This window comes from Chionomys nivalis, chromosome 11, assembly GCF_950005125.1.
Source record: "Chionomys nivalis chromosome 11, mChiNiv1.1, whole genome shotgun sequence".
Taxonomy (NCBI): Eukaryota; Metazoa; Chordata; class Mammalia; order Rodentia; family Cricetidae; genus Chionomys; species Chionomys nivalis.
This window is the reverse complement of record NC_080096.1, coordinates 33,220,516-33,230,886: the sequence shown is the minus strand read 5'-3', so window position 1 is coordinate 33,230,886 and position 10,371 is coordinate 33,220,516. Positions and strand designations below refer to the sequence as shown.

At 46.3% G+C, this 10,371-nt stretch overlaps 2 non-coding genes across 2 annotated transcripts; both read right to left on the bottom strand.

The window, feature by feature from the left end:
* Nucleotides 1-1,756: 1,756 nt before the first annotated feature.
* Nucleotides 1,757-1,872, bottom strand: LOC130884549 (U5 spliceosomal RNA). Its single transcript, XR_009058070.1, has one exon. It is a non-coding gene; the product is annotated as a U5 spliceosomal RNA (small nuclear RNA).
* Nucleotides 1,873-3,831: 1,959 nt separating this feature from the next.
* On the bottom strand, nucleotides 3,832-3,949 carry LOC130884550 (U5 spliceosomal RNA). The gene has a single exon (XR_009058071.1). It is a non-coding gene; the product is annotated as a U5 spliceosomal RNA (small nuclear RNA).
* Between the last annotated feature and the right edge of the window lie 6,422 nt (nucleotides 3,950-10,371).

Below are 10,371 nucleotides of genomic sequence, written 5' to 3'. Positions count from 1 at the left end.
AGGGGCCTGGTGACCCTGATTCATCCTAGGGCTTAGGATCCTACAGCATTGAAGGCTTGAGTGGCATTTTGGACTGGGTAGCAGTGGTTACTGTAAGAAATTGAAGGCCAGCCGGGCGATGGTGGCGCACGCCTTTAATCCCAGCACTTGGGAGGCAGAGGCAGGCGGATCTCTGTGAGTTCGAGACCAGCCTGGTCTACAAGAGCTAGTTCCAGGACAGGCTCCAAAGCCACAGAGAAACCCTGTCTCGAAAAACCAAAAAAAATAAAAAAATAAAGAAATTGAAGGCCAGGCCAGCTCAGCGTGTGCTGGTGCACATCTTCAATGGCTACCACACTCAGGCGCTCAAGGGGGATGGGTCTCAGGGGATGTAAGGGCCAGGATGCAACATCACTTAGGGGTCAGAAGGTCCTCTGCACTGGGGGACAGCTGTGGATGGTGATGGTTGAGAGCTCTGAGATAACACAGACCTTCAAGATCGATGGCCTGCAGGCTGGAAGACACCAACCTCACCAGAAGGTTAAATCAACAGGGACAAATGGAAAGAGAACATTGGTAAACACAAGCAATAGGGGTTTAACCACAGAAGCCACCCACGTGTCCATTATAGGAGTCCTCCCTTGCACAAAGTCACCATGTGACATTATAGGAGTTGTGGCTTGGAGGTACTTCTTGCTCTTTTTTTTCTTCCCTCCCTCTCTTCCTCTACAAAGTAGAAAGAAAACTTTATTCAACAGCAAAGCAATAATACAAATCAGAAATAAGATGTCTAGAGGCTCACAACGATCTGTAACTTCAGTCCCAGGGGATCCTATGCCTTACAGGACCTATTCTGTCCATGCATGCATAATAATACAAATGTTTACATCAGGCTGGCACACATCTAAAATATTATTTTTTTTTCAAAGAAAGATGTCACAAAGGATTCAATGGACTACAGAAGACTGTACTCAAGGGCTTGAGGGTCTCTTTATTTTTAAAGATTATTCATTTTTGTCTGTTTTCCTGCATATATACAACACGTGTGCCTTTTGTCCATGGAGGTCAGAAGAGGGTATCAGGTCCCCTTGGAAATGGAGCTACAAATTGTTGTAGCCACCACATAGAATCTGTTGAAGGAAAAAAAAGCTGGATGCGATGGCACTTCTTTAATCCCAGCACTCAGCAGGCAGAAGCAGTGTGATCTTTGTGAGTTCGACGCCAGCCTGGCCTATAATATGATCAGCCAGAGGTGTCACATAGAAAAAACACAGGGTGGGGTACTGAACTTGGTCTCTACAAGAGCAGTAAGCCGGCTTGGCCACTTAATCTCTCTCACCATCTCCTTCGTTGGGATTTTAGAATGTCAAGAAGGAAAGAGGGGAGTTTATAAAATTATATTTCACAATTTAGGACCTCTAAACCTGCCTTTTTTCTTTAGCGTTTGAGAAGGGGTAGTAACCTTGACTGGCTTTGAACTCACAGAAATCTGTCTCCCTCGCACTATCTTGTACAATTTGATTGCTTTCAGTTAGTACCAACAAACGGAGACTGGGAAGAACAAAAGGCCTACAGGAGTAGAACATATCTCAAGATATTTTGAGAATCTATAGTACAGAGCCCTAAACAGTATTATGTAAAACGGCGGCCGTTAGTTATGGGCACACCAAGAAGGCACAGAGAAAATACTCAGAGTGCACAGGTACCAAATGGTAACTGAGATGTCGTTTTCACATGTAATACTACTTGATAAAGTCTTTATTTAAACCGGAAGATTTGCCCTGCATAGGCAGGACTTCAAAAAATTGTGTAAAGACTCAGAGTTGTTCCTCTCCACGGAAATCTTTAGTAAAAGGCGAAAGATTTATACGATCTGAAGAGAAACCAGAGTATGCCGTGGTGGCTCCACCCATTGTGTTCGGCCTTAGGTAATTCCTACATAACCAATGGGTGTTTGGTGCACAACATTAGAGGTCAGTGACTTCTGCTTTCGTCTCGCATGAAGGCTCTGGGAGCCGCTTCACTATTGAGAAGACAAAAGGACAGGAAACAAAGTGAAAGAGTTTACGTTTTTAAATGGAAGCGCGAGCTGTGAGCAATGCATTGTGGGTATGTAAAAGATGTAGAATCCAGAGACAGGTTTCCAAAACGCCACCTTTATCCCTGTGCTAGCGGTGAACCACCACCAGAGGGCAGGACGAAAACCGTGTGTACAGGCGTGTAGGCACCACCCACAAAGTCTGATCCCCCACCCTTAGAGAGGGAGCGATTGACATTTGATGGCTTCTGAGGGAGGGAGACTGTGCTGTGTTGCTCCTGCCCAGTAGGACTCCACATCCGTACGAATTTGGGCAGCACTAATTGGACCTGGGAGGTTATTAATAGGCACGTGATAACAACAAAACAATAAGTGAAATAAAAGCACATGAGGTGGGAGGGAGCCAGGTGTAGTAAATTCGAGGAGGTAATGGATGGATGGTGTCTTAGGGTTTCTATTGCTGTGGCAAAACACCATGACAAAAAGCAAGTCGGGGAGGAAGGGTGTATCTGGCTTACAATTCATTCAGCCCTGCTGTTCCTCACTGTAGGAAGTCAGGACAGGAACTCAAACAGGGCAGGACCCTGGAGGCAGGAGCTGATGCAGAGGCCATGGAGGGGAGCTGCATATTGGCTTGCTTCCCATGGCTTGCTCAGCCGGATTTCTTACAGATCCCAGAGATGTCGCCATCCACCATGGGCGGCCACATTCCCACGTTGATCACTAAACAACTAATTGCCTTACAGCTGGATCTCATTGAGGCATTGCCTCAACTGAGGCCCTTTCTCCTGATGACTGTAACTTGTCCAATTGACACACAAACCCAGCCAGTGCAGATACGATCCACACACATTGGAGAGCTGGGTATGGTGGTCCACACATTTATTCTCAACACTTGGGGCAAAGGCAGGTAAATCTCTCTGACTGGAGGCCAACCTGTTGTACAAGTTCCAGACCAGCTTGTGTAAAAAAGAACCTGTCGCAAAATAAATAAATAAAGACTTGTGGAATGGTCTTGATGCATTCACTGTACACGGTGTGCTTTTGCCCAGGGACACAGGATGTGGCCTGAGTGGAGATAACAGAATGTTGGGACACGGAGCCCAGGCCTAGCAGATCCCAAAGAGCAGAGTTGGTAAACATGAGATTTACCTCCAAAGCACCAGGAAGCCACAGGGGAGCTCGAAAGCAGCTCAAGAGGCTGGGGCAGGAGTATTGCATGAATTCAAGGCCATGGTGGTCTACGTGGAAAGTCTATGCCAGCCTGGGATATACACTGTGATTATATCTCCAAAAAAAAAAAAAAAAAAGGAGTTGAGGAGCACCATATATAACAGAAGAAAGGAAAACATGGCCTGATTAGGTGTGAACTTTGTTTTTGCTTTTTTTTTTTTTTTTTTTTTTTTTGGTTTTTCGAGACAGGGTTTCTCTGTGGTTTCGGAGCCTGTCCTGGAACTAGCTCTGTAGACCAGGCTGGTCTCGAACTCACAGAGATCCGCCTGCCTCTGCCTCCTGAGTGCTGGGATTAAAGGCGTGCGCCACCACCGTCCGGCTTATACTCAATTTTTTTTTAAATATTTATTTATTTATTATGTATACAATATTCTGTCTGTGTGTATGTCTGCAGGCCAGAAGAGGGCACCAGACCTCAATCCAGATGGTTGTGAGCCACCATGTGGTTGCCGGGAATTGAACTCAGGACCTTTGGAAGAGCAGGCAATGCTCTTAACCGCTGAGCCATCTCTCCAGCCCCCTTATATTCAATTTTAAAAATTGGGCTATGACTCAAGGAACCAAAAACTACGGAGAAACCTTGTCTCGAAAAATCAAAAAAAAAAAAAAAATTGGGCTATGACTCAGAGCTGTTCCTTTTCACGGAAATCTTTAGTAAAAGACGAAAGATTTATAGGCTCTGAAGAGAAGCCAGAGTACGCCGTGGTGGCTCCGCCCATTGTCCTCGGGCGCAGGTAAGGCCTGCATAACCAATGGGAGCTAGCTGCACAACATTAGTGGTCAGTGACTTCTGCTTTCGTCTCCCATGAAGTTGCTGAAATCCACATCGCTGTTGCGAAAACAAAAGGAAGGAGTCGAGGTGTAGGAATTTGGAGGAAGGTAATGGTGGATTCATATTGTGTTAGGGTTTTTTTTTTTAAAAAAACATTATGTATACAGTGTTCTACCTCCATGTTTGCCTGCAGGCCAGAAGAGGACACCAGATTTTATCATAGATGATTGTGAGTCACTATGTTGTTGCTGGGAATTGAACTCAGGACCTTCGGAAGAGCAGCCAATGCTCTTAACGTCTGAGCCATCTCTCCAGCACCTTCATATTCATTTTTGAAAGTAGGAGAATTAGCCTGGCATGGTAGCTCATGCCTTTAATCTCAGCACTTAACGGCACTGGCATTTGGACCTCTGTAAATTTGAGACCATCCTGGTCTACATGTTGAATTCCATACAGTTGGGTCTACATAATGAGATCCTGTCTCTCAAAACAAAATAAGTTGGAGGATCAGACCTGGATGTGAAGTCCCCTTTTTCCTTGGTGTCTGTTGGCCACCAGTCCACAGGGACAAAGGACAAAGGGGCAGAAGCGATGACAGAGAGCTTTAGATGGGGGAAATGGCCTTTCAGGAGGTAACCAGTGACACTAAGGGAGGGGAGATATAAAGGATGGGGAGAGAGACTGGGGATGATCACCTAATTTGCATAAGGTGCCAGGCTCCTGTCCTAAAGTTGATTTAGTGGCAGCGGAGCCCTCTGAAAATGGACAGAGCACGTTACCTAGTTACCATGTGGGCAGCAGGGGAAGAGCATTTGCAGGGAACTGCATCAAGGGTCATCCTTGAGGTAAGTCAGACATAGGGGCCTAGAGACAGCATTCAATAAGGCTAGGCAGAGGGCAGGGAGACCCTGTGGGGACAGAGTCCTCCAGGTTGTGCCTAGCCCAAGAAGGGCTGCTACGCTATGGTGGACTGCAACCTCTGACCAGCAGGGCCTCCAACTCTGAACAGATGAGTCAGTAGTTAAGAGCACTCGCTACTCCAGTAGAGGACCTGGGTTCAGTCCCCAGAAACCACATGGTGGCTCACAACCATCCCTACACCCTTATGAATTCCATGGGAAACAACACGCCCAGACATACATGATGGCAGAAAATTCATACACATAAAATTTAAAATAGCAGGCAAGTCTCCTGATACTCAAGTGAACTGACTGCCCTTCCCAAGTCATGTACTGAGGACCTATCGTCTAGTACATTAGTCTTTATTCGGGTTACTGTTGCTGTGATGAAACACCGTGACCAAAACAATTCGGTAACAGTTCATCATCAAGACAGAGAGGGTGGGAACTCACACAGGGTCGGAACCTGGAGGCTGATGCTGATGCAGAAGCCATTAAAGGGTGCTGTGTACTGGCTTGCTCTCCATGGCTTTTTCGGCCAGGTTTCTTATCAAACTGAGGACCACCTGTCCAAGGATGGCACCACTCAAAATAACCTGGGCCCTCCCCTATTGACCACTAATTATGAAAATGCTGCATAGCTGGATCTTATGGAGGTAGTTTCTCAACTAAGGCTCCCCCCACTCTGATGTCTCTAGCTTGTGTCAAGTTGACATAAAACTAATTAATATAATTAAAATGTGATATTTAAAAAGATTTATTTATTTTTGTTTTATGTATATGGGTGTTGTGATGCTTTGAGAGATGACCCCCCAACTGGGAGGTGTTGCTTTGTTGGAGTATATATGGCCTTGTTGGAAGAAGTGTGTCAATGTTTAGCCAGACACGGAGTTCTCATATATGCTCAAGATACTGCCCAGTGTCTCAGTTCACTTCCTGATGCCAGCACGATGTAGGACTCTCAACCCCAGCACCATGTTTGCCTGCATGCCACTATGCCCCACTATGGTAATAATGGACTAAAACGCAGAAAATGTAAGTCCCCCATTGAAGGTTTTTCTTTATAAGAGTTGCCATGGTCATGGTGTCTCTTCATAGCCATAGAAACCCTAACAAAGGCAGAAGTTGGTATAAGGGACTGGGGTATTGCTGTGATAGGCCAGACCATATTTTTGTTTGAAGGATTATGGGCTTTGGGACTGTGGATTAGGAAAAGCAGTTGAACACTTTAAGTGGTGGTTACCGGGCCATATTAGCAGGGACATGGACGACAGTGGTGCCGAGGATGACTTGAACTGTGGAGGGAGGGGCTGTCTCAAGAGGTTTCAGAAGAGAAGAATATCAAAATGTGACCTATGAGACCCTGCGGGTCTCCCGGGAAACGCTCTCCCGCATGGACCGCCAGCTTCTCAGCCTAAGCGGTAGCTCTGCATTCACTCTCAACTCTGACCTCGGAAAAACACCTTCAACATTCCCGGAGCCTCAGTCGCCTACTTATGTCGTCACAGGGCTTTTTATGCCACGCCCATCGAGTCAGCGGCAAATACAATCTCATTAGTGCTTTCCTAGCTTTTCTTACCGGAATTTACAGTGGTGGCGTTTTATCTCCTTAATTCATTCTGAGTTCATTGCTGTATAGGGTGAAGAATAACACCCAAACGTGCGTGCTCATCCAGTTCTCCCATCGTCACTGGACCATGAGATTGTTTCCCTCACTCCCCCGGTGTGGTTTTGGTACCCTTGTCAAAATCGTGTGACCGTGTAAGTGAACATTTGATAATACTCATTGTCTATAGTCTTTTACTTTGGTTTATTTTTCCTCCACATCAGTACCATCCTTACTTGGTTTTTATAGGCTGCCTTGTTTTATCGGTTGTTTATATTTTTACATAAGCCTACCTAACTCCTCCAACTTTGTGTGTTTTCCAAGTGTTTTGTATGTTTCAAATCTGTGCACTTCTAGTAGACAGTATGAAGGTTTTGATAGGGATTGCTTTGAATCTGTAGCCCGCTTTTTTTTTTTTTTTTTTTTTTTTTTTTTTTGGTTTTTCGAGACAGGGTTTCTCTGTGGCTTTGGAGCCTGTCCTGGAACTAGCTCTGTAGACCAGGCTGGTCTCGAACTCACAGAGATCTGCCTGCCTCTGCCTCCCAAGTGCTGGGATTAAAGGCGTGCGCCACCATCGCCCGGCTATGTAGCCCGCTTTGTTAGTATGGCCGTGCCAGTATTTATCCATCCAGTACATTAAAAAAAAAAAAAAAGAAATCCTATCTCTAAAAAACCAAAAAACAAGCAAAAAATTGATAAAACAGATATTTTGCCTGCATTCATGCCTTGGAGCCCAGAAGAGGGTGTCCGACTCCTGGGACTGAAGTTACCGACAGCTGTGAGCCACCATGTGGCTGCTGGGAATTGAACTCTGCTCTTCTGGAAGAACGAGTGCATCAACGTGACTGTTTCTTATTGCTTTTTGGTTTGTTTTTTTGAAATCGGGTCTCACTGTAGACCAAGCTGGCCTGGAATCCACTATGTAGCCCAGGATTTCTTTGGAAACTGGATTATACCAGAACTTTTCCTAGAAGGCATGGAGTCTTCAGTTGCACTATCTGCAAACCAGAAGTGGGGGTGGGGTGTCCAGAATCTCTGCCTTCACCTTGCATCTGTTTACCCTGCTTTGGGCCACCAGCTCGATTCAGGATACAGGTACACTAATCATGTATACAACATTCTGCCTCCATGTATTCCCACATGCCAGAAGAGGGCGCCAGATCTCATCACAGATGGTTGTGAGCCACCATGTGATTGCTGGGAATTGAACTCAGGACCTCTGGAAGAGCAGCCAGTGCTCTTAACCACTGAGCCATCTCTCCAGCCCCATTGCCCTTAATCTTAATGGCACAAGGGCACCTGAGGAATCTGGCTGTCATCTTGGATTCTAGGAGCAGGTGGCGAATCAATCAGCGAACTGCAGAGATGGGCAATTATCCCCTATGGCACTGTAGCAGCACCGCGGCTTTTGTTTCCTGAGTGCTGCTGGCGTTACAGACATGGGGTGCCACACCTGATTTTTCTTTAGGGTCTCCACTGTTACTGGTGGTCAGGATCTGAGTCAAGTGCCCCCAGGATCTTGGCATCTTCTTTAAGAATTAAATAGGTACTGAAAAGTTGGCTACAGATTAAAAGTGCTTGTTGCTCTTTCAGAGGTCCAGAGTTCAGACATCCTGTTTTAAACCTCCTTCATGACCTACGCACTCACACACACATTCACCTACACATGGCTCAGCAGTTAAGAGCACTCCTGCTCTTTCAAAAGTTCCAGGTTCAATTCCCAGCTCAGACATGATGGTTCACAACCAATCTGTAACCCCAGTTTCAGGGGATCCCATGCCCTCTTTTGATTTCCTTAGGTACCAGGCATGCACTTAGTATATAGACATACATTTAGGCAGATTATCTATACACATACAATAAGAAGAAATGTAATAAAAAATAAACTTAAAAAAAAAAGTTTGTGCATACCCGAGTCAGAGGCAGGTGGATCTCTGTGAGTTCGAGGCCAACCTGGCCTACAAGAACTAGTTCCCTAGCCGGGCGATGGTGGCGCACGCCTTTAATCTCAGCACTCGGGAGGCAGAGGCAGGCGGATCTCTGTGAGTTCGAGACCAGCCTGGTCTACAGAGCTAGTTCCAGGACAGGCTCCAAAGCCACAGAGAAACCCTGTCTCGAAAAACCAAAAAAAAAAAAAAAAAAAAAAAAAGAACTAGTTCCCTGACAGGCTCCAAAACTACAGAGAAACTCTTTCTCAAAAAAAAAAAAAAAAAAAAAAAATTGGATGGTTGTACATACCTTTAATCCCAGCGCTCTGGAGGCAGAGGCAGGCGGATCTCTGAGTTCAAGGCCAGACTGGTCTACAGAGGGAGTTCCAGGACAGTAAGGGCTACACAAAGAACCCCTGTCTCAGGGGGGAAAAAAGGAGAAAGACACTATTGAATAAGATTCAGTATTGAGGAAGAATGTGGAGACCCAGAACAAAGGAAATAGTGAGGGGAACTCTGGAACCAAGACGTGGGGTAAGAGGAGAGTGGAATCACTCCTTAGAGGAGAGTGCAGATGTCACCTCCACACCAGTGTGACCATGGGTTTGGAATGGACCTCATTACAGCTCCATTGTCATTACCCCGAATCCTGACCAGCCTTCCTTCCCGGGAACTCTACCTTTTCAGCATTTACCCCGTGACAGGCAAACTGACATAAAAACCAGGAAGCTGGAGCTACACGTGGTGGCTCACATTGTTACTCTCAGCTCTCAGGAGGACCCATCTCAATTACAGGATGAGATCCTGCTTCAAAAATCTAAAAAAGACCGGGTTGGTGGCGCACACCTTTAACCACAGCAGAGGGAACAGAGGCAGGTGGATCTCTGTGAGTTCTAGGCCAGTTTGATCTACTTAGCAAGTACCTGGTCTGCTTAGTAGCTAGGGCTACACAGAGATTCTGCCTCAAAAATAAATAAATAAATCATCTAAAAGAGAAAGCTGAGTGTGACAGTTCATATCGGTAATCCCAGCAGCTGGCAGGCTGAGGCAAGTGACCAACACAAGTTGAGACCAGCCTGTTCCACACAGTGAGTTCCAGGCCAGCCAAGGCTATAAAGTGATAAAGTGAGACCCTAAATAGAGGGAGGAAGGCGGGAAGGGATAAAAGAAAACCAGGAAACCTAGCTGAGGGCTGGATATTACTTGTCATGTCCCGTTCGCCTGCAAAGAGGGCCTCTGCTGTCGTGAGTGTTCCACAGACTTACCTGAAGGGAAAAGTATTGGTCAAGACCCACAAGACCAACTTCTCAGCACAAAGATTTGTTTGCCCCAGAGGAACAGAGGACAGGGAAAGGGACAGAGGGCAGGGATTAATAGAGGACAAGGGAGAAGAGCTAGGTACCAAGGGAAATGCGGCAGGGATATTTATCCTGGAGGGACAAAGGACTGCCTCTGCATAGAGAGGAGATGGCCTTTGCACAAAGGAAAATAGCAGTTTACAAAGGTACATGGGGAAGCCCTGTGTTAGGATGAGGTGCTTAATTTTAATTGGACATGTTAATTAGGTGAGCCAAGGGGGGCTTTTGATTGCTGGGTTTTAATACTTCCATAGCTGGACCTGGGCGGTGAGCCTCACGAGGCGGAAGTGACCAAATAAGGGAATAGATCTTGGTGGCTAGCTTTAGGAATGTAGTCTAATGGTTTTTAGCAAGGCAGAGGGAATGGGGGAGAAGATCAAGGTCTGCCAGAGCCACATGCTCATGTGAACTAGTGCCCTTCACTACCCAACTCTCACCCTCAGTTCGTGACCACAGCAGGGTCCACTTGGTGAGCAGAGCAGAAGCTCTCCTTACCTACCAGTGACCCAACACCTGCCCTCCTCCCTTCTGAGGCAGACCCCTCCCTGGGGGTTGAGG